Here is a 23916-nt window from a genome sequence, read left to right on the forward strand (position 1 = left end):
TGGGGGTTGTTGTTTTTTTAAATAGCAGGTTTTATTAGTTGAGAAAAGAAGGGGGTTCCAAGATTTGAAGAAGTAACACAGAATGGAAGGCAAGACATTTATAGTAGAATTAAAATATATACAGATACAGATATAATACGTACATATAAAATATCACATAGAGGTTATTGCAATCACAGCACCAGCCCTTTCCTTAAAAGTAAGTGGCCTTAAAAGGGGGGGGGGGCGGGATTTCGAAGGGCTCATTGTAGTTACCTGCTAATGCTGTAGGTTCAGCCTGTCTGTACTTAACAGCAGGGAGAATAAACTTGCAAGATAATCAAAATATTTGTTAAAAGCTTAAAAAGAATGAATGCCTTAAAATATATTCCTTAGTGCAATACAAGATTCTTCCTTCTATCAGACATACAAAATATTCATGAATGTTGCCAAATAAACTCGTATTTAGTGGGAATGTGCCAACCCTGAGATAGTTTGGTCATATAAATCACAAACAGCCTACAGCAGAAGCAAAGACAGAAGGGTTCACATCACCCCTGGTGGCATGCATTTTATGAGCCAGTGTTGCCCCCCCCCCTCCAGTGGCAATAAACATAACTTTTAAAAACTATAGATCCAAGGAATAACAAGACATATCCTTCCACCCTTGAGGGATCACTAGATGAGTGGCAATGAACAGACACAGAACTAATTGTTGAGAAGCACATCCCCGCCACAGCCATCTCCATTTGCATGATCAGGAACATTTTCAGCCTTAGTCCAAACTGAATCAACATCCTCAGCTCACATCTAAAGGCAAACTTACTTAATTACATTACCTAATTTGCACTTTCCAGAATGATACAAAAACTGACGCGGCCATCATTCAAAATTCAGTTTCCAGACAGGTAATGTATACAAATAAATAAATAAATAAATAAATAAATAAAATGCATATGCTGGAGTAAAATGTACATAACAATTCATATAGCAGTGAAAATTGCATTGCAAAAATGTATATATTAATCAAAATTGCATATAGAAATGTGAATATTGGGTGAAATTTGCACTAAAATGCTGAAGAATTTTCATGAGGAATTAAAAATGACAACTGCAAACTGATGTGAAAATGTGGAGAACTGAACTCAAGAGTAGAAAAACGAAAAGCTAAAGAAACTAAAATTGCCATACCTGTCCATCCTTATCCCTAGCTCCCGTTGCTTTTTCCTCAGCAGTGAGTTTAAAAGTCACATTGAAACCTCTTCTCTATTAAGCTGAAGCAGTCAGGTCATGTTTTGGTGCAGGTCATGTTTTTGCACAGGATTGACTTCTTCCAGAACATCCCCTAGTGGCTAACAAATCCAAACCTGTCCTCCTAGCTTATCTATGAATTAGACCCCCCGTTCTGTCTATCTACCTGGGCTTGTGCAGGGAACAGGTCGCGTCTCAGAAAAACAATGTAAGTTTAAGAAAGTTAACAAGCTGCTATTTGTCTAATTAGCCCAGTTTAGAGGGCTTTCAACTCATCTATTATTTGATCCTTCTAGCCAGGGATTGAAACTAGGCCCTTTTGCATGCAAGACTTGTCCTCTATCACTAATCTACAGCCTCTCTCCAGGGACCATATAACATTTATATGAAATACAGAAACTCACTTCATCAGCTGCAAGAGAAACTGTGAGCAAACTTATTTTTAAACCATACCCCCATTAAAATTTGATAGGCTCAATAGGATCTGGGCAGGTAAACTTCCTTTGGGGATTAGAGACAGCCCCTCCCCCCCCACCTCAATTCCCGCATGAAGAATGCCATTTTCCTTTTGCCTTAATGATTATGCTGCCCTTCTATTGCAAGGTTGAAAGGCCTCTCTTCCCCATCTTATGATTCCTCCCATATAATTCTCCAGGCCAGACTCATATAACTTATCTATATATGAAATCTCATAATCTGACAGGTTGCTAAGCTCACCTGGAAACGACTTTCTTTCTGCACAATCTCTTATGAACATCTTCCATTTCATTGTCTTTAGAAGAAGCCGAAGCCAAGTTAAGCATAGCAATTGTTAACAGATTCTGTTGAGAGAGAGAAAAAAACACCGCTTGGATCTCTCAGTTGCACCAATTTGTCATTTTATTTGTCATTTTAATATGCAGTGCCTAAAATGGTGAGATGTATCTGTTGTTCTTTTGGGTGGAACCAGTACCAACCTGCTGGAAGGAATAAATTTTAACTAGAACCAATGCATTTCAAATTCCCACACAATTTGGAACCACCTTGGTTGGTAGTCATTAAGATAAAAAATATATATTATACTGGTTCTCTACAAGTTTCCCTTATTTGGAAAGTGACATAGAGAAAAATAAGGGCCCAGTAGGTTATGAACCAGTTGCCAGCTTTCACAAAAATAATGAGTTTTCTTCCCATTTTAGTTGTTCCACAGAGCCTGGAACGCCTTTGGCTTGTCAAAACTTTCCTTTCTCTGGACCAATCTTATGTATGATTTAAATGGCAGCAGAAGGTGTGAGGGTAATTGACCACCCTAGGATGGCAGGTGGTGAAAGAACATAGTGGACGTCTTAAAGACAATGGATAAGTTGACACGCATCTAACTCAGCCAAAAATTGATTAAAACTTTGTTGAGTGATCTTAATGTTCTTCAGCTTTTTTAAAATACCCCTTTCAGAAAACCTAGCTATATTGCACAGTTTTCTCAATAAGAATTAGAGAAGTGTATAACAGGAAAAGGAAAAACAGCTGACAATTGTTGATAACACAGATACACACAATCACCATCTATTTCTTCTCCCTCAGACCAACTTCATACCTGAAAATTTAGGAATACAACAAAATGAAAAAGAACCTAGAAATCCTGTAACTGGTCCATTTGTCCTAGGCTGGAAACACAAGACAGCAAATGTCCTGCAGTTGAATAATTTGAACTCACGACTCCAGTTCTGGCAAAGGCTTTAATCCTTAGGTCAGATTGGCACATGAGGTACGCCTGTTACAGATTACAGTGGTACCTCTGGTTACGTACTTAATTCATTCCAGAGGTCCATTCTTAACCTCTAACCATTCTTAACCTGAGGTACCACTTTAGTTAATGGGGCCTCCCGTTGCTGCTGTGCGATTTCTGTTCTCATCCTGGGGCAAAGTTCTTAACCCGAGGTACTACTTCCAGGTTAGTGGAGTCTGTAACCTGAAGTGTTTCTAACCCAAGGTGTTTGTAACCTGAGGTACCACTGTACAGGAATCATCAGGTGCATGAGAGGTTAAAGGCATGAGCTAAGCATGAGTTAAGACATGGATCCATCAAGCAACACATTCCCTTCACCTGCTTTTTGAAGAGCAAAGAAGTCACAGCTATTGGCATGGCAAGCGACTGGAGTCCCTGGACTTGGCAAGGAAACAGACACTCCTTTTTGTGGGCTGGATGTTTGTGCCAGTGCTGGTGTTCCTGTGTTTGTGGTGTCAAAGGCAGAGTTGAGGCTGGTTGTATATCAGATTTACCCTCAGCCATCTCCCCTGAAGGAGCCAAAGTCAGCTCCTTGCCGGAAGGCAGTAGTCTGATAGGAGAATGGTGGGACTAACCTCTACTAGTCTTCTGGGTCCCTTCCCCGGGTTCAGATCTATGCCTCCCAGGTGCTTGGTTCCTCCCTGGGTTCAGAGATCTCTTGCGACCCAGAGTCACCTTAGGGTTCCCTAATTCCAACTTGGCAAGTTCTTCACATTCTTCTTCGTCCAAACACCCCCTCAGGGACATCTCCATAGAATTCAAGATATTGAAACTGGTAGATTTGCCTATCCCTAATTCAGTGTAATGTGTAGTTTGACCCCATGCGGGTTTGAAGAGGTTGAGTGACAAGGACCAGAGCCTGTCAAAGGACAAGTGAGTCTTATGCAAAGTAATGGGATCCGTCCCACCCCCTACACCGTAGCCTCTAGATTTGGCACACTTAGCACAGTTTGCTCAACTCCTTTCTTGGTCTTGCTTCTAGCGGGGGATGGGGGGATGGTGCTGCCTGGTTCTATGGTGTGTGCTCCATCAATTTAATCCAGCAGCTTTTGAAGGAGGCAAAATGGGTGTCAGGAAGAATTTACAGGAACTATTAAGTTCACTTAGTAAAATTAGCAGTCTTATGCCATCACATATAAATTGATTTCTTTCCTTTTATCCTCTCCTCCCCCACTGTAGGCAAACAAACATGTTCCCTGGAAATATACATCACAACAGAGTGACAGTCACTCAGCGAGCAAAACAATTTACCCACAAAATCCATCATTCAGTTCATTACAGGATGTCCAACAACTGCAGGCTTGGCATGTAGGGGATACAAGAGGCAGAGAGTTCTGAATACAGAGTGCAGTTCCTTAAAGGAAGCCGGAAGAAGAGGTTGCCTGAAAGCACTCTCTCTCAGTTTATGTTTGCTTGCCCTGGTTCTCCCCACCACCCTGATTACTGCAGGGATAAAGGTAAAGGTAAAGGGACCCCTGACCATTAGGTCCAGTCGTGGCCGACTCTGGGGTTGTGGTGCTCATCTCGCTTTACTGGCCGAGGGAGCCAGCGTACAGCTTCCGGGTCATGTGGCCAGCATGACTAACAATGCCTATCCTTATCACCGACACCCATCACTCATCACACCTTGGATGGTGAAGATATATAGCAAGCACTCCTGGGCAATGTAGAACCCAGGCTGCTTTGGGCTTTACGTCACATGGGAAGTCTACATAGGAGGCTCTCTACTGCAGACCTTCACTCTCCAACTCATGAAGGACAGTTGGGCCAGGCAGAAGGGAGATAATGCAAAGGGCAAGGCTGCACCCCAGCTCTCCACTCGCACAAATCTTAACCATGTGATGCTTTGAATGCCTGGACAGGGCCATAGTGAATAATGAAAGCATAAACATGTAGGGTGAATAAGGAGAGCTTGAGATAACTGTAGTGAAATGTACATACTTAGAAAGGTAAGAATGAGCAAAGGGCGATAAGCTTCAAAACAAAATTCTTTTAATGCTACTTACTGACCCATTTCCACCCCTATTTCCACCATTTCCTACTAAAGGTCAATGTGTATCCACATGGACTGCTAAATGTCCGTATCTCTGTGTGGGGTGGTGGTGATGGTATGAATTGCTTTCCAGACTTTTCTTGCACACAGCTTCTCTAAAGCTTTTCTAAAGTAACTGCAAATATTACAAACAATTCACTGATAATAGAAACAATAACAAACATGGTTACAAAAGGGCAACAGGAGACAGAACAAATGACGTGCAGCAGGGGCATTTACTATTGAGTAGGAGCACAAGCCTCTACCTTGGAATGCCACAATGAGTGCTCATTCGTATGCAGATATAATTATGGATTGGTATACTAGCCTACTGGCAGACTGGGGGATATCTACTCATAAAAAGCAATTGATGAATTTGTAAATTTTGATTTCTCTCTGTTTCTCTTTTTTTTCAATCTTAAATTTGGTTCTCCACATTTCTGCAGCAGTTTGCATTTTTTAAATGTCCTCATTAACATTCATTTCTATTGGCAAAACCTGTTGGTGTTTCGCAGCTTTCTGACTAGTTGCAGGACCTTAGCCAGAGCTAGCAGAGTACACGCAGAATCCACGGAAGCAATTGGCGACTTGGCTGCAGACAGGATAGACGAAGCAGGAACCAGGAACTTGTAGTTAGATGTTTATTATATACAGTGGACTGAACATGGATCTTTTGCTAGCTCTCTCTGACACGACTCACAACTCCTACACTGACACAGAACTCTGAACCTCTGAACCTCTGAACTAACACATTCCAGTTAGTAGGCCATTATCAATCCCTTGAGAGAGCTTGACCAATCAGAGCGGTCTCCATGTCTCTGTTATAACCAGGCAGACTTACTCCTTCAGATTGCCTTCTGGCTGTCTGCCAAACCTTAATTGACTCTGTGTGAGTAGCTACACGTACATAGTTTCCCAACAATTTCTCCACATATATACCTAAAGGAGCACAATATCAATCTTCTCAGGCCTTATTGTGAGGCCTTGTCTGTGGTGCTTGCACTGGCTGCAGCCTGGCTGGCACTGAGCCATAGTAGGGCCTTCTTGGTGGCAGCTCCCTGTGAGGATATGTGATTGTTTTCAAATGTTTTGAATAATTTTATTTTATTTTACTTTTATTGCTTTAACATTTTTGCATTTGCCACCTCGGGGATCCTTTGGGAGGAATGGGAGGAATACAATTATTAATTTATTTGACCCATATTCCTAATATGCTCATTTATACAAGCAATCCCCCCTAACATACTGCATTTTTACAAGTTATTTTCATTAATCTATGCACTTGTATGCATGCTTCCCTCTAAAATGTGCATGTTTTGTACCCTTTACTTAGATAACTGCGAATTTCTAAGAAGTGTGAATTGAAAAATAGGTTTCAAAGCCACCGAAAAGGAAAGGAAGAGAAGAAATGGGAGGAGCAGAAGGGAGGGTAGAAGTACTAAGGGTTCAAGGTGACAGGGGAAGGAAGAGAGTACATAAAAGCAAATCACATCCAGGAAAAAGTAAAAGAGTGAAAACAGAAAAAAAGTTAAAAATGCATACAGTCAAAAAGTCAAAAAGAAAAAAGAACAAGACAAACCTTTACATATTTTCCTTTCTTTAACTTATTTCCTTGACTTCCTCACACCTCCCCTCTTTATATTCTAGTTCAGATAGGTATTTCAGTAAATCCTTCATCTTGTTTTTATCCTAATAATTTATCTTGATATCCTGTAATTTTTCATTCTCTCTTTCACCAATTATCCATCCATTTTTACTTTATTTAATCTTATTTCTCATTAAAACGGATATATTTGAACTTATTCTCTTAAGACGTTTCCCCTAGGGTTATAAAAATTTCATTCCACGATTTTTCCATTTTTCATTAAAAAAATTTTTTTAAAAAATATATCTCAATATATACATTTTAAATTCCCAATTTTCTTCCACCGTATCCCCTCCCTGGTCTCGGCCCCAGTGTTGGACATACATGAGACCAGGGCCCTGCAGGATCTGATTTCTTTCCGCAGGGCCTGTAAGACAGAGTTGTTCCACCTGGCCTTTGGCTTGGAGCCAATTTGATTCCCTCCCTCTCTTTCTTTTTTCTTTTCCTTCTCCTGTGAGGAGGCTACATTTTAATATTTTAATGTTTCAATATTTTAATGTTGTATTTTAATTTTGTTTTTAAGTTGTAATCATTCAACTTGTTTTTATTATTGCTTGTAAGCTGCTCTGAGCAGCCAAGCTGCTCATGCCTTGGCTGGGGAGGGCGGGGTATAAATAAAAATTATTATTATTATTATTATTATTATTATTATTATTATTATTATTCTGCAATTTTCAGAAGATGTATGTATGTATCCACATACATGCATCCATGTGCAGACATGCATGTGTTATATGCAATATTGATATGAACTGTCTATTTCTCTTAGCAAACACACATTTCACTCAAGCACTACAGTGGTACCTCTGGATGCGAACGGGATCCATTCTGGAGCCCCGTTTGCATCCTGAGCAGAATGCAACTTGTGTCTGCGCATGCACGGGTCGCGATTCATCGCTTCTGCGCATGCGCGTGAAGTCATTTTGAGCGTCTGCGCATGTGCGAGTGGCGAAACCCAGAAGTAACCCATTCTGTTACTTCCGGGTTGCTGTGGAACGCAACCTGAAAACGCTCAACCTGAAGCATCTTTAACCCAAAGTATGACTGTACTAGGTTGATAGTGTGATTCTAGACACGTCCCCTCAGAAATTCCGTGGGACTTACTTCAGCCCCAATATTTTTTTGTGATGTTTTTGTGGTTCAGGCTGTTCCATGTTTCATAAATGAATATAGGTAATTTTCTATGTAAACCGCTTAGAGGTTTTGACAATGAAATGGTGTACAGATTTCAAATAAATATTATTATTATATTATATTATATTATATTATATTATATTATATTATATTATTATAATTTTATTTTATTTTATTTTATTTTATTTTATTTTATTTTTTTCAGTCTCCTAATCATGATCAAACCAATGAACAAACACCAAGTGACCACCCTGGGTTTTTAGCCAACAACCCAGTTTTTAAAAAAATGATGGGTTGGCCAGCAGCTGTTGGAAAAAAATAACTACCAGTTTTCTATATTACATGGAATAGAGGTTGGAAAAAGCTTTAAAGCAACCCTAAAATAAGGGAGGGGAACCAAAACTGAAGATCTAAAAGGTGCACCAAAGGTGACTTAAACTTAATTAAGCTTTCCATAAGTCGAAAAGAATAGGAACGAGGAAGGGTATTGAAAGTAGTGACAAAAAAAATTAGAGATAAGCAAACCTTGCAGGGGGGGGGGAGAGTTTAAACCTAAGGTCAGAGGGGAGAGGGGATGGAAAGTTATGCTGCTAAGCCTTTTAATTATTACTGCTGGGACACAGACTTAATTTTTTCCTTGTCTCGGTCTGCTGGTAGGTGGCCGGTACGAACACCATGCCTAATGTTCACAGAAACCAATAAAACATCTTGAACTGCACAGACTGTCTTCCTTCCGGCTGTGCAGCAGCTTTTAAACCAGTGTTTTATGTAATAATCCTTTGTAGGAATGTGGGGAGAGGAAATTAAGGTGCAAAAACTTAATAAAAATCCAATTTTCTGAAGCATTTGAGACGAATAAAATGGAGCCCTGCGACTGGTTCTCATTATGGCATGAGAAGTCCTTTATCACTGCTTCCTCCCTCATATGCAATCTCAAATCGTGTTTAGCACAACTGTGGCATTTTCAAGAATCAGGCCACCCTGCGGATATAAAAGAGGCAAGTTCCTTTGAGGATCCACTTCCCTCGCAGGAAATATGGTTAGATTTTCTGTGCTTCTGGTCAGCTAGGAAAGCTGAATATCCGTAATTATAAATATTTTCAGTTCCTCCCCTGCCTCCACCCATTTCCCACTGTTGCTTTTATCAAGGCTAGGATTCATCAAAACTACGCTGGGGCCATGCTGCAGTTCAGCTAAGTAACAGGGTATTGTTTATTGTTGTTGTTGTTGTTGTTGTTGTTTAGTCGTTTAGTCATGTCCGACTCATCGTGACCCCATGGACCAGAGCACGCCAGGCACCTCTGTCCTCCACTGCCTCCCGCAGTTTGGTCAAACTCATGCTGGTAACCTCGAAAACACTATCCAGCCATCTCGTCCTCTGTCGCCCCTTCTCCTTGTGCCCTCCATCTTTCCCAACATCAGGGTCTTCTCCAGGGAGTCTTCTCTTCTCATGACGTGGCCAAAGTACTGGAGCCTCAGCTTCACGATCTGTCCTTCCAGTGAGCACTCAGGGCTGATTTCCTTAAGAATGGAGAGGTTTGATCTTCTTGCAGTCCATGGGACTCTCAAGAGTCTCCTCCAGCACCATAATTCAAAAGCATCAATTCTTCGGCGATCAGCCTTCTTTATGGTCCAGCTCTCACTTCCATACATCACTACTGGGAAAACCATAGCTTTAACTATATGAACCTTTGTTGGCAAGGTGATGTCTCTACTTCTCAAGATGCTGTCTAGGCCTGTCATTGCCCTTCTCCCAAGAAGCAGGCGTCTTTTAATTTCGTGACTGCTGTCACCATCTGCAGTGATCATGGAGCCCAAGAAAGTAAAATCTCTCACTGCCTCCATTTCTTCCCCTTCTATTTGCCAGGAGGTGATGGGACCAGTGGCCATGATCTTCGTTTTTTTGATGTTGAGCTTCAGACCATATTTTGCGCTCTCCTCTTTCACCCTCATTAAAACGTTCTTTAATTCCTCCTCACTTTCTGCCATCAAGGTTGTGTCATCTGCATATCTGAGGTTGTTGATATTTCTTCTGGCAATCTTAATTCCGGCTAGGGATTCATCCAGCCCAGCCTTTCGCATGATGAGTTCTGCATATAAGTTAAATAAGCAGGGAGACAAAATACAGCCTTGTCGTACTCCTTTCCCAATTTTGAACCAATCAGTTGTTCCATATCCAGTTCTAACTGTAGCTTCTTGTCCCACATTGAGATTTCTCAGGAGACAGATGAGGTGATCAGGCACTCCCATTTCTTTAAGAACTTGCCATAGTTTGCCGTAGTCGACACAGTCAAAGGCTTTTGCATAGTCAATGAAGCAGAAGTAGATGTCTTTCTGGAACTCTCTAGCTTTCTCCATAATTCAGCACATGTTTGCAATTTGGTCTCTGGTTCCTCTGCCTCTTTTAAATCCAGCTTGCACTTCTGGAAGTTCTCGGTCCACATACTGCTTGAGCCTTCCTTGTAGAATTTTAAGCATAACCTTGCTAGCGTGTGAAATGTGTGCAATTGTACGGTAGTTGGAGCATTCTTTGGCACTGCCCTTCTTTGGGATTGGGATGTAGACTGATCTTCTCCAATCTTCTGGCCACTGCTGAGTTTTCCAAACTTGCTGGCATATTGAGTGTAGCACCTTAACAGCATCATCTTTTAAAATTTTAAATAGTTCAGCTGGAATGCCATCACTTCCACTGGCCTTGTTATTTGCAGTGCTTTCTAAGGCCCATTTGACTTCACTCTCCAGGATGTCTGGCTCAAGGTCAGCAACCACACAACCTGGGGTATACGAGCCATCTATATCTTTCTGGTATAATTCCTCTGTGTATTCTTGCCACCTCTTCTTGATGTCTTCTGCTTCTGTTAGGTCCTTTCTACTTTTGTTCTTTATTATGGTAATCTTTGTACGAAATGTTCCTTTCATATCTCCAATTTTCTTGAACAGATCTCTGGTTCTACCCATTCTATTGCTTTCCTCTATTTCTTTGCATTGCTCGTTTAAGAAGGCCTTCTTGTCTCTCCTTGCTATTTTTTGGAAATCTGCATTCAGTTTCCTGTATCTTTCACTATCTCCCTCGCATTTTGCTTGCCTTCTCTCCCCCGCTATTTGTAAGGCCTCATTGGACAGCCACTTTGCTTTCTTGCATTTCCTTTTCATTGCGATGGTTTTCGTTGCTGCCTCCTGTATAATGTTGTGAGCCTCCATCCATAGTTCTTCAGGCACTCTGTCCACCAAATCTAAATCTTTAAACCTGTTCCTCACTTCCACTGTGTATTCATAAGGGATTTGATTTAGATTGTATCGTACCGGCCCAGTGGTTTTTCCTACTTTCTTCAGTTTAAGCTTGAATTTTGCTATAAGAAGCTGATGATCTGAGCTACAGTCAGCTCCAGATCTTGTTTTTGCTGACTGTATACTCTTTGTATCCTGTCTGTTCTCTCCTGACGCTGAGATGCACAAGGCAGCCAACAGCAAAATTCAACAAGAGCAATGATATAGAATATCCATATCTACCTAGAAACCAGGAGGATCAGTGAGGAGGTATTCTGCCATGCAGGAGGTATTCTCCCAGCAGTGAACTTGCTACTACTTTCCATAAAGGAGAGGAAGAGGGAGAAGCAGCAGTGATGCACCAACGGCTCGAATTTGGCACCTCTGGACTCCACCAATAGCCCAACTGCCCCAACCCCTCCCTGTTGTTGTTGTTTAATTAGCCAAAGGCCTGGGAGAGGAGAATCATAGAATCATAGAATTGTAGAGTTGAAAGGGACCCTGAGGATCATCTAGTCCAACTCCCTGCAATGCAAGAGTATGCAGCTGTCCCACACGGGGATTGAACCTGCAACTTCGGTGTTAACAGTGCCATGCTCTAACCAACTCCAGGCTCTAGGAATGTCTTTTTCTGGTGCCTAAAGATATGTAATGAAGGTGCCAGGCAAGTCTACTGAGGAAAGCATTCCACAAATGGGGAGCCACCACAGAAAAGGCCCAATCTTGTGTTGCCACTCCTCTGACGGAGGGGGCACATGAAGAAGGGGTGTCAGATGATGATTGAAAGGTCCAGGTTGGGTCAAATGGTATGCAACAGAAAATCTGATAAACAACGGTGAACCTGCTGCCGGGAGGTCAGGTGTGTGGCACTGCCCCTTCATGCTGCCCACCACTGCTCTAAACAGCACTGCAAATAATGACAATCAAACAGAAAGCAAAACATCCACATACCTGACCCAAAAGAAGAGAGACAGGTGTGGCAGGGACCGTAGTAGGGAAATAGAGCTGCATCATTCAGTTGCCCTGCACTGTCTCCCGGTGGTCACTTTGGATGGGTCTGGAGGAGAAGGCAAGTGCATAGACTGAAGGAACAGAAAGTCACTCTGGGTCTACTTAAATACCTTTTTCAGCTCATTATATATCATTTCCCAGAAGACCTTCACCTTAGGGCATGTCCACCAGAGGTGAAAGAATGTTCCTTCGTTTTCTTTACATTTCCAACATTTATTATCAGACGAATGGTATATTTTGGCAAGTTTAACTGGGGTCATGTACCATCTATATATCATTTTCATTACATTTTCCTTCAGAGCATTACATGCGGTGAAGTTCAGCCCAGTGGTCCACAACCTTTCCCAGTCCTCAAACATGATGTTATGCCCAATGTCCTGTGCCCATTTTATCATAGCCGATTTAACCATTTCGTCTTGTGTATTCCATTTTAACAGCAAGTTATACATTCTAGATAATACCTTAGTCTTTGGTTCTAACAATTCAGTTTCTAACTTCGATTTCTCCACCTGGAACCCTAACTTTTTATCATTTTTAAAAACTTCTTTAATCTGAGCATAATGTAACCAGTCTCGCACCTTATCCTTCATTTTCTCTAAACTCTGCAATTTCCAATTGTCTCCATCTTTTTCTAATATTTCCCAATATTTTGGCCATTTGGCCTCCATATTGGGTCTTTTTAGGGCCTTAGCCTCCAGAGGTGAGAGCCACCTTGGAGTTTTATTTTCCAGTAAGTCTTTGTATTTTGTCCAGACATTAAACACTGCTTTCCTGACAATATGGTTCTTAAAGGCCTTATTGATCTTAACTTTATCATACCATAAGTATGCATGCCAACCAAAAGCATTGTTAAAACCTTCCAAGTCCAACACGTCAGTGTCTTCGAGAAGTAGCCAGTCTTTTAGCCAGCAAAAAGCTGCGGCTTCATAGTACAACTTTAAGTCTGGCAGGGCAAAGCCCCCTCTTTCTTTCGCATCTGTTAATATCTTAAACTTAATTCTGGGCTTTTTGCCCTGCCAGACAAATCTGGATATATCTTTCTGCCACTTCCGGAAGCACTCCGTTTTGTCCACAATCTGTAATGTTTGAAACAAAAACAACATTTTTGGCAATACATTCATCTTGATAGCAGCAATTCGGCCTAACAAAGAAAGCTTCAATTTTGTCCAACTATCCAAGTCTCCCTTAATTTCAGACCAACATTTTTCATAATTATCCTTAAATAGACTCAGGTTTTTTGCTGTTATGTTTACCCCTAGGTATTTTACTTTTTTAACCATAGTTAGTTCTGTTTCTCTCTGAAACCGTTCCGACTCTATATCTGTCAAATTTTTTCCCAACACTTTAGTTTTCTGTTTATTTAATTTAAATCCTGCCACCCGACCAAAATCCTGTATCAGTTGTAATACTCTTTTCGTACTAGATTCTGGCTCCTGCAGAGTCAAAACTAAGTCATCTGCGAAAGCTTTCAATTTGTATTGTTTCGCTCCGACCTGAATCCCTTCCACCAACCGGTCCCCTCTGATTAAGTTCAAGAGCACCTCCAGAACCGAAATAAATAACAAAGGGGAAATCGGGCAGCCTTGTCGTGTTCCTTTTTCAATTTTGAACTCTTCTGTAACCACATTGTTAACTATTAGTTTAGCCTTTTGTTCTGAATATATTGCGTCAATCCCATTCTCAAACCCCCGTCCCACTCCCATTTCATTCAAATTTCCCTTCATAAATTTCCAAGAAATATTGTCAAAGGCCTTCTCCGCGTCTATAAAAATTAACACTGCTTTTGTATTTATATCTGTTTGCAAAAGTTTCAAAACGTCAATAATGTTCCTAGTATTTGCAAACATATGTCTGCCTGGGAGAAAGCCTGCCTGGTCTTTATGAATTACTTCATTAAGAACTCTTTTAAATCTACTTGCCAAAATGTCTGCAAATATTTTGTAATCCACATTCAGAAGGGAGATGGGACGATAGTTTTTAAGTTGTGTCTTTTCAGCTTCAGATTTTGGTATCAATGTGATAAAAGCTTCCTTCCACGATTCCGGCGCCTTCTTCCCTTCCATAATTTCATTACAGACCTCCATCAATGGTTGGATCAGATAGTCTTTTAATGTCTTATAATACTTGGAGGTCAGGCCGTCTGGCCCTGGAGATTTGCCCAATTGCATGTTCTGGATAGCTTGTTCAATCTCTTGCTGTGTTATTTTGTTATTCAGGATTAATCTGTTTTTTTGTGACAACTTTGTTAGTCCATTTCTTTCCAAAAATTGTTTAATCTCAACCTCATCTTGCGGCCCTTGAGTGTATAATTTTTTAAAGTATCTCTGGAAGCACTTTCTAATTTCCATGGGGTTCTGGATATTTCTTCCTTCAATTTCTAGGTTTGTAACTGTATTTAGTTTCTGTCTCTTCTTCAACTGCCAGGCTAGCAGTTTCCCACATTTATTTGCCGATTCAAAAGTTTTTTGTTTCATTAATTTAATCTTCCATTCTATTTCTTGGTTTATCAATTTGGAATATTGAGCTTGATATAGTTTAATTTCTCTCAGAATCGGCTGTATACCTTCACTAAGAAACCAGAGGCCTTCCTTCTGGGTATTGTCGGCCAGAAGGTGTTAAAGAAGGACCGAACATTCTTTATGTATGCAACAACGGCAGCAAGGATACTCATCGCAAAAAAATGGAAAACTCAAGATCTACCCACACTGGAAGAGTGGCAGATGCAACTGATGGACTATATGCAACTGGCCGAGATGACTGGCAGAATCCGTGACCTGGGAGAAGAGAAGATGGAGGAAGACTGGGAGAAATTCAAGAAGTATCTACAAAAACATTGTAATTTGGTTGAATGTTAAGAAGGATGCTAGATTATAAAAAATTGGCCACCACTAAATTAGATTTGAAATTTGATGATAAGTGAGACTAAAGAAAATATAAAACTTTTTGGAAGAAGTGCTAGATTATATTTGAATGTGTGGACATGAGATTGTAAACAAGTTGATAATTTGTTTGGAAAAAACTTTTAACGATGTAAATGGGAGCGGGAGACGCGAGGGAGTCCAAAGAAGTCATGAAATTATGTCTGTGATAGAAGTAAGATTGTTTATTATTTGTGCATTTATATTTAAAAACTTTAATAAATATTTATAAAAAAAAACAAAAAACAGAAAGTCACTCTGGGTCAGTGGTGGAGATTCAAGCTCGGGGGGGGGGGAGCAGGCAGGGGCATGGCCGGTGTGCATCCTGGGGGCATGGCATGCTGCTCGCGGGGGCGTGGTGTGCATCCTGCAATGGCACCCCACTGGAATCGTGCCGCCAGGGGCAGTGCGCTCCCTCCACACCCCTGCTCCTCCACCAGTGGTCTGGGTATCTTGTGCTGTGGCCCTCTCAAATCTGGAACTGCAGCTGACCCCAAGATTTGTTTGTTTGTTTATTTACTTACTTACTTACTTACTTACTTACTTACTTACTCCACCCTCCCCAGCCAAGACCGGGATCAGGGCAACTAACATCAAGTATAAACACAATTGATTAAAATACAACTTAAAAACAGGATTAAAGTACTACTTAAAATGCAGCCTCATTTCAGTGGAAGCCCAGATCAAAAACTGTTTGGGGGGAGAAAACATCAAATCTTCACCAAGGCCAACTATCCAGACTAGTCCTACGTGGGCCAGAAAAAAGCCAGGGAAGTCCCCAAATAGGGGTTCCATCACAGGAGGAAAAGGAAAGGGGGGGGGGAGAGGATGAAATTGATTCCAAGCCAAAGACCAGGCGGAACAACTCTGTCTTACAGGCCCTGTGGAAAGAAATCAGATCCCACAGGGCCCTGGTCTCATGAGGCAGAGCGTTCCACCAGGCCGGAGCCAGTGTTGAAAAGGCCCTGGCTCTGGTTGAGGATAATCTTCCTTGCTATTTATGGACCTTAAGGTCCTCCGCGGAGCATACCAGGAGAGGTGGTCCCATAGGTATGAGGGTCCTAGGCCACAAAGGGCTTTAAAGGTCAAAACCAGCACCTTAAACCTGACCCTGTACTCCACCGGGAACCAGTGCAGCTGGAAAAGCACTGGGTGAATGTGGTCCAATGGCAAGGACCTCATAAGGAGCCTCGCCGCGGCATTCTGCACCTGCTGGAGTTTCTAGGACAACTTCAAGGGCAGCCCCACGTAGAGCAAGTTACAGTAGTCAAGCCTGGAGGTGACCGTTGCATGGATCACTGTGGCCAGATCAGGGCAGGAAAGGTAAGGGACTCTTTATCTCTCTATAGAGTAAAAAACACAAAACAGCCTGATGACGACTGAGCACAGATAGTTGTTATGAGTTGCTACCTGACTGTTGAGCAGGGGTATAAATAGAAAGGTAGGGAGGAGGGATGGAATGGAGTATCTTGGGAAAGTGCAATGGCTTGCTGGAATCCTGAACAGGATCCTGCCACTCTGCAACATTGTGTTGCAGGTTTCACTTGTAGTTACTATTGTCAGGGGAATGATTGCGTAGGAAGCCACCATCGGGTGGTGGTTGAATTTGCTAATTGTTAGAATGGCTTTAATAATCCCATTCCAAAGTTGCAAAGAATAATAGGGTTGTTCCTGTTTTTGAAATTATTATCAGTCCCAAGAGAAAGCAACAGCATTTTCATGGCTCAAACTGTTACACAGCATCAACCTTCTTCAGTTTTCAGCAGAGAATTTCCTCCGCCCATCTTCACTGAATTCAGGATCCCTATATTATTTAGCAAGATGTCATTTTTTTCCTGGCCTTTGCACACTCGTGTAGCCTTGTACTTTCTTTTCTTTTTTTTCCTGAGGTGAAGGTTTCTATGCCTGACAACTATTGCCACACAACATTTGTGTCAAATGTTTGCAACACCATAATTTTCGACAGTGCATCTCGAAGTCTAACAAATGCCCAGAGCTACCCAGTTTGCAAGTATGGTGGCAAAGAAATGAGTTCTTTAAAGGTGCAAACGTATTCTGGAGGTGGTGATTGAAAGCATTTTTGCATCTCGACATAGATGCAAGTTAGCATTACTTGTCCCCGACATCCTGTCAGGCCCTCGAGTGATCAAGATAACAACTCCAGGAAGGAGAAAGAGGAAAAGCATCTCTAACCATCAGGGTGCCGTTTTGCTCACAGTTCAGCTATAAAAATTTGATTAATATGTTGTGCTTGCAGGTTACCGTGTTCAAGTGATGATTTTATTTTATTTTTGCTTGCTTCTCTGCTCACAAAACTCTCAGTTCTCTGTGACTCATCTGCTTTACAAAGTTGAACCCAGAGTGCTGGCACACAAAAGGAAACTACATAATTGAACTAAATTCTGCAAATCAGGAAAAAAAATCTAGTTTTTAAAAAGGTGTTTTTGGCTCTATATTCCATTTGCAGAGAATGCAGTCACTTAGCAGGAACATTTATTAGCACTGTTAATTTCTATTCCTGGTAGAATCAAAACTCAAACAGCTTGTTACCCAATAAAATCTCAACGGGTTTCTCCCCCTCTTACTTGTAATCTGATTAGAGGAGCTGTCATTTACTTAGAGCGTAAGCAGCCGATCTGAGTTGCATCTTTTATAGAAAAGCTCCATTAACAGCCAAAAAGAAATGTGATCAGTGACTTATATACTTAACTGTCAAAGAACAACATTCAAGTCAAAGGAAAAATTTAAAACAAATGAGTAATGAGGACTCAGGGAGCAGGGAGGGCAGCTACTGCAACAAAATTTTAATAGCATGTTATTCCAACACACTAATTGGAATAGATGGAATGGATGTGCCAGCAGTCAGCCAAGCTAAGCAGTAGAGAAGGGTCCCATGGATGCAGAGGGATCCATAGCAACCCAGGGGGATATGCTGAAATTCACCACCCTCCCCATTGGCCCCCTACCGGGCAAGTAGCAGTGATAGATCTATAAACTGAGGCTTTGCATTTTAGGTAAATTAAGATGACGAGCGACCATCATAGATGGGAGATGAGCTTGGTGGGGGCAGCAGCTGAAGAGAGAGAGAGAAAAATACTGCATGGTTACACTGGGGTGGGGGGATGTTGCATCTGTGTTGAGGGTGGGTGTGGGTCCATTGGCAGCACTGTGCCAGGAGTTCCCAGGAACCTGGAACCAATTCTGCCCCTGCTTAGTTTTACCTGGATCTGCTAGTATCTCCCTCTTGTGCACGGATGATGCTATTTTGGCTATATAAAGACTGACAGCCCTTGAGACCGCTATTAGTGTATATAATGAATGTTTTACAGCAGAATTCAAGTTTTGCGGGTGGGTTTTCAATCTGGTGAGAAGTACAACCACCATCTCTCATCATTAGCTTGTACATGACATGTTCAAAGGTCCATACCAAGAGCCTCTTTATAGGATATATGTTAAGTGACTCACGTTGCATGTAAGGGTAATTTAATATAATTTGATTTACTTCTTTCTCTCTCTGGTTTAAAATATGGGCCAATAAAATGATTCGCACCTGCCTATTTTTCTTCTTCTTCTTATCCTGGCCAATATCTTTTCATTGCACAGATGTATGACAAGAACAAGTAGTGTGCTCTCCTCAATGCAAGAGGGAGGCTTAGCCTGGCAGTTTTAAAGCAGGGAGCTTACAGTGCAAAAATAGGATGCAGAAACTACACAGGTGTTGAGGAGAGAGCAAATATGAACAGATCCAAGCCTATAATAACCAGCTGGTATACATATATATATATATATATATATATATACAGAGAGACACTGGAAAAGAGAGAGGAGCAGAAAATTCTCAGCATCTCAGCAAGAACAGAAATAAACACTCTTTTATTCTGTCAGGAGTGGTTGCATGTCCAATTTATGCAGAAGTGTTGTCTGTTTACATGTGCAAAATAGGTGCATAGAAAAAGTCAGCTATGACGTACAGTGGTGCCCCGCAAGACGAATGCCTCACAAGACGAAAAACCCGCTAGACGAAAGGGTTTTCTGTTTTGAAGGTGCTTCGCAAGACGAATTTCCCTATGGTCTTGCTTCGCAAGACGATAATGTCTTGCAAGTTTTTCCGACTTTTTCCCCCTCCCCCCCTTTTTCTAAGCCGCTAAGCCACTTATCCGCTAAGCCGCTAAAAGCCGCTAAGCCGCTAATAGCGCTAATCCGCTAAGCCGTCAATGGGCTTGCTTCGCAAGACGAAAAAACCGCTAGATGAAGAGACTCGCGGAACGGATTCTTTTCGTCTTGCGAGGCACCACTGTACAATTGGTGGAGGAACCTGTCCCATCTAGTGCAGAAAAATTCTCTGGCAATGGTTAGTTGATATTCCACTGAGGTCCCAATACAAGCTGTTTCACATTTATATGTCAGTACTGTGTAGTGGTTAGAGTCTTGGACTGGGACCTGGGAGACCAGAGTTCCATTTCCCACTCACCCACAAAGTTCACTGGATGACCAAAGCTACCTTACAAGGTTGTTGGGAGAATAAAATGAAGGGTGGGGGAAGAGAACCATGTATACCACTTTCAGCTCCATGGAGAAAAGGTAGGCTATGCAAATGATACCCAGGGAGGGCAGTGAGCGAACTGTGTGATTGTCACGGTTGGAGGATGGATGGAGGTTAAGAGATTGTGTTTGAATCCCAACAAAAACAAAAGTGTTGTTTCTTCGGCACAGGGAGCAGGCAGGTTGGGGGACTCCCAGGTCCTGAATGGGGTAACTGTCCCACTAAATGACCAGCTGCACAGCCTTGGGGTTATTTTTGGACAGCTGTCCATGGAAGCACAGGTTAATTCTGTGTCCAGGGCAGCTGTCTACCAGCTCCATCCGGTATGCAGGCTGAGACTCTACCTGCCCGCAGACTGTCTCACCAGAGTGGTGTATGCTCTGCTTATCTCCCACTTGGACTACTGCAATGCATTCTAATGCATTTTACATGGGGCTACCTTTGAAGGTGATATGGAAGCAACAACTAATTCAGAATGTGGCATCTAGATTGGTGACTGGGAGTGGCCACTGGGGACCATATGACATCTGTCCTAAAGGATCTACAGTGGCTCCCAGTATGGTTCCAAGCACAATTCAAAGTGTTGATGCTGACCTTTAAGCCCTAAACAGACTCAGTCCTGTACAGTGGTACCTCAGGTTACATACACTTCAGGTTATACACTCCACTAAGCCAGAAATAGTGCTTCAGGTTAAGAACTTTGCTTCAGGATGAGAACAGAAATCGGGCTCTGGCAGTGCAGCGGCCGCAGGAGGCCCCGTTAGCTAAAGTGGTGCTTCAGGTTAAGAACAGTTTCAGGTTAAGTACGGACCTCCAGAACAAATTAAGTACTTAACCCGAGGTACCACTGTATACCTGAAGGAGCGTCTCCACCCCCATCATTCTACCCGGACACTGAGATCCAACTCTGAGGGGCTTCTGGCAGTTCTCTCACTGTGAGAAGTGAGGTTACAGGGAACCAGGCAGAGGGTCTTCTTGGCAGTACCACCCTCCCTGTGGAACAACCTCCCATCAGATGTCAAGGAGATTAAAAAAACTACACAACTTTTAGAAGACATCTGAAGGCAGCCCTGTTCAGAGAAGTTTTAATGTTTATGGATTTATTGTGGTTTTAGTGTTGTTGTTGTTGTTGCTGCTGCTGCTGCTGCTGTTTTTTAACGCTAAAATACTGATAATTTTTATGAGTACTTTTCTTTGAAACAATTGCAAACTAATGTGGAAATGTGGATAACTGAGTTTAGGACTGGAAAGCTGAACAGATTCACACCTAACAGATCTAGCCAATCCAAAACAACACCTTAAATCAGAGCTTTCCATTTCCCTCCTATTTTTTTAAAATATTTTCAATAATTTAAAAATTTAACATCCAAATTACTTACTTATCCATCCCTTCTAGACTCCACCCTACCCCACCTGTGGTTTTCAATTTCTCCCCTTTATTACCTTACACATCTTTATTTTCCCATTCAGTTACAAGTCCATTGATAACCTGACTCACATTACTTCTAAGATGCTATGTCAATCCTGCTAATGTTTTTAAGTCTTTACAGTGGACCTTAAGATATTCTATAAAATTAGTCCAGTCTTGTATAAACTTTTTTTCATCTTGGTCCTGGATTGATTGATTGATCGATAGATAGATAATTTATTACGGTTGGAGACCAGCTTATAAAACACACTTGGGGGTACAGTCACAGAAGAAAAACAATTAAAACAATATTCACAGTCATCTTTGCCATTTCAGCATAGTCTATCATCTTAGTTATCCATTCCTCCTTCATTGGTACTTCCCCTTCTTTCCATTTCTGAGCAAGTAGCATCCTTGCGGCTGTAGTTGCATACATAAACCAGAGCTTTCCAAACTGTGTGTTGCAACATGTTAGTGGCTGCAGTGTGCAGGTGTGTCACGCATACGCTTCCCACACTCCTCCCAGGGCCAGAAAGGCATTAGTTTTACCTCTGGTTCGCTAGTAAAACTGAATGCCTGTGTCGTGAATTGATGCATGGCTAAAAAGTGTGTCACCAACATGAAAAGTTTGGGAAGCTCTGCCTTAAATATATCTTCTTTGGGTTGCAAATGCTTACTCAGGAGTGCAACTTATTCAGATCATTGAGGATAGACTTTAGGAATGATACAATTATGTGGCTAGGCAGTGACTCACGGGGTGTGTGTGTGAAAGGATTGCGCATCCCTGGATCTTTACATTTGCCACTGATAGGGCTAGCCACCTTCCATGACTTACTGGCTAGCTGATTGGCTAGCTAACGCTGCCCATGCTACTCCCCCCCCCCGCCACTGATGCTTCTGCCCTCCCATTCAACCATTTCCTCTTGCCTACCTGGTGGTGGTGGTGCACATGCTCCTTTCTGTTCTCTGAGAATGGGGTCCTTCCTTAGAGCGAGGCATTGTGGGCAGGGTCATCAAGAGTGCCTGCGCTTCTGCAATGATGGAAGAAAGCTACTTTTGCAAATTCCTTCTAGCTTTAAAGGGAGTTTAAAAGGATGAATGGGGTCTGTATACTGCAGACCACTAGTGGGTTGGTGAAGAAGCAGCAAAGCATGAGATAGGATGATGCCAGTGAGAGAGAAGGGTCAGCAGGAAGAGGCATGATCTTTGCGCTTTGGCTAGTACAGCGTTTTACACTGGCACTGGAAAGATAAAAATCTAATAAGAGGAGGGCTTCAGGTTGCAAAACTTTGCAGTTTTTAAGACATGATGGGAATGTTGTTTCTCTGGGTTGCTTTTTGAAAGTTCCCCAGATCTCCGTGAGGTTACTTTTTCCTGTGCATCTGTTTTAAGGGAAAGTCATGCAAATTGGCCCCAACATCCTTCATTCTGCGAGATTCCCTTAACAAATCATCTCGTTGTTCATAGCTTATGGATCGAATTTCATCTGCAGTGTCTGTGTCAGGAAGTCAGACCATCAGAAATGCTTCTGCATGCTAATGCAGGGGAAGGGAAACAGAGCACAGGCAATAGCAATAAATGGGCAATAATAATGAGTGATTAAATTTTTAGACCATCTATAGTTTCTTCCACCCAAAGATCCGGAAGCACTTTGCAGATGGTAATGGGTTATGACTCAAATGATTTCCTGTAGAAGAGGCATCCATCCCCATTTTACATGTCAGACCAAGCTTACCTTCTCTTCCCCTGTCCTCTTTAGCTGTACCTAACCATGTTTCCTTCTGCAGAAAATATATTCATTTCCACTTTTATACGAACTGTTTTGACCTAATTACTGTCCCCTGGCAGAAACAGCAGAAGTGGAGCTTTCCAAATTGTTTTGTAGATATAAGAACTAGTTTTCCCAAACCACTTCTTTTGCTGCTTTCTGCAGCTCCTGACCTATGATACACTAGTTCCCTAAGTTTCTTTGTCTGGGCACTTCCACAAACAACACACATATCATCCTGCTTTTTACAGGTTTTATTCTTAAGGTCAACATGAATTTCCATTTTCCTCACAGAAGTGGTATTGTTTGGCAGAAGCCTATTACCCCTTCAGAAGTTAGAATGTTTGTGAGCATTCCATGGAATTACAACAAACTAACCAACAGATATAAATGGAGTCTGGGCATGGTGTCATCAATATGCAGATGACACCCATCTCTATTATTCAGTTACAGCTGAATCAGGTGCAGTCATGCAAGTCCTGGACCAGTGCCTGGATGCAGTGGTGGGATGGATGAGGGCCAATAATTTAAAACCAAGTTCTGGCAAACATAGGCATTGTGGGTAGGTGGCTCTCAGGCCTGGAAATTTGGCAATTTGCCTGCTGTGGAGAAGGCTGGGAGTCCACTTACATTTGTCACTATTATTGGAAGACCAGGTGGCCACAGTAGCTTGGAGTGCCTTTTCCCAGTTTCAGCTGGTGTGGCAGCTATGACTGTCCCTGGACACCAGTAGCCTGTCCATCGTGATCCATTCTTTGGTAACCTAATGGCTGGATTACTGTGCTCTTTGCAGGACTGCTCTTATAAGGTTGGTCCAGAAGATGCAGCTTGTGCAAAATGCAGTGACTTGGCTGTTAACTGGAGCAGCCAACTATCGACATGTGGCACCTTTGCTGAAACAGCAGCACTGCCTGTTCACTACTGTGCCAAGATTAAGGTTCTGTTGCTCATCTATGAAGCACATAGAAATTAAATGGATAAAGCTTTTGCTGCACTGCATGCCTGGAAAAACTTCACAGGCTAAAGTCCAGTGTTCCATCGTGCCATCTCTCACCCCAGGCCATACCACTTTCCCCCAGACTACACCACCACAAGTCCTGCTTTTATTGAGAGTTAGCCTGTCTAGATTGTGCCCTTGAACTCTGATAATGGTTCATGCCCCATCTGCACCATGCATTTAAAGCAGTATTATACC

General features: G+C 42.0%; 1 long non-coding RNA gene across 2 annotated transcripts; it reads right to left on the bottom strand.

Moving 5' to 3' along the window:
• Window positions 1-82: 82 nt before the first annotated feature.
• On the bottom strand, window positions 83-22153 carry LOC309334110. 2 transcript variants are annotated; one of them, XR_014152884.1, is made up of 4 exons: window positions 21885-22153; window positions 12025-12155; window positions 1948-2051; window positions 83-789 (listed from the first exon to the last, which is right to left on the bottom strand). It is a non-coding gene; the product is annotated as an uncharacterized lncRNA (long non-coding RNA). The 2 variants fall into 2 exon arrangements; XR_014152885.1 differs by lacking the exon at window positions 21885-22153 and adding an exon at window positions 16101-16170.
• Between the last annotated feature and the right edge of the window lie 1763 nt (window positions 22154-23916).

This window comes from Podarcis erhardii (assembly GCF_964252035.2).
Source record: "Podarcis erhardii genome assembly, chromosome: Z".
NCBI lineage: Eukaryota > Metazoa > Chordata > Lepidosauria > Squamata > Lacertidae > Podarcis > Podarcis erhardii.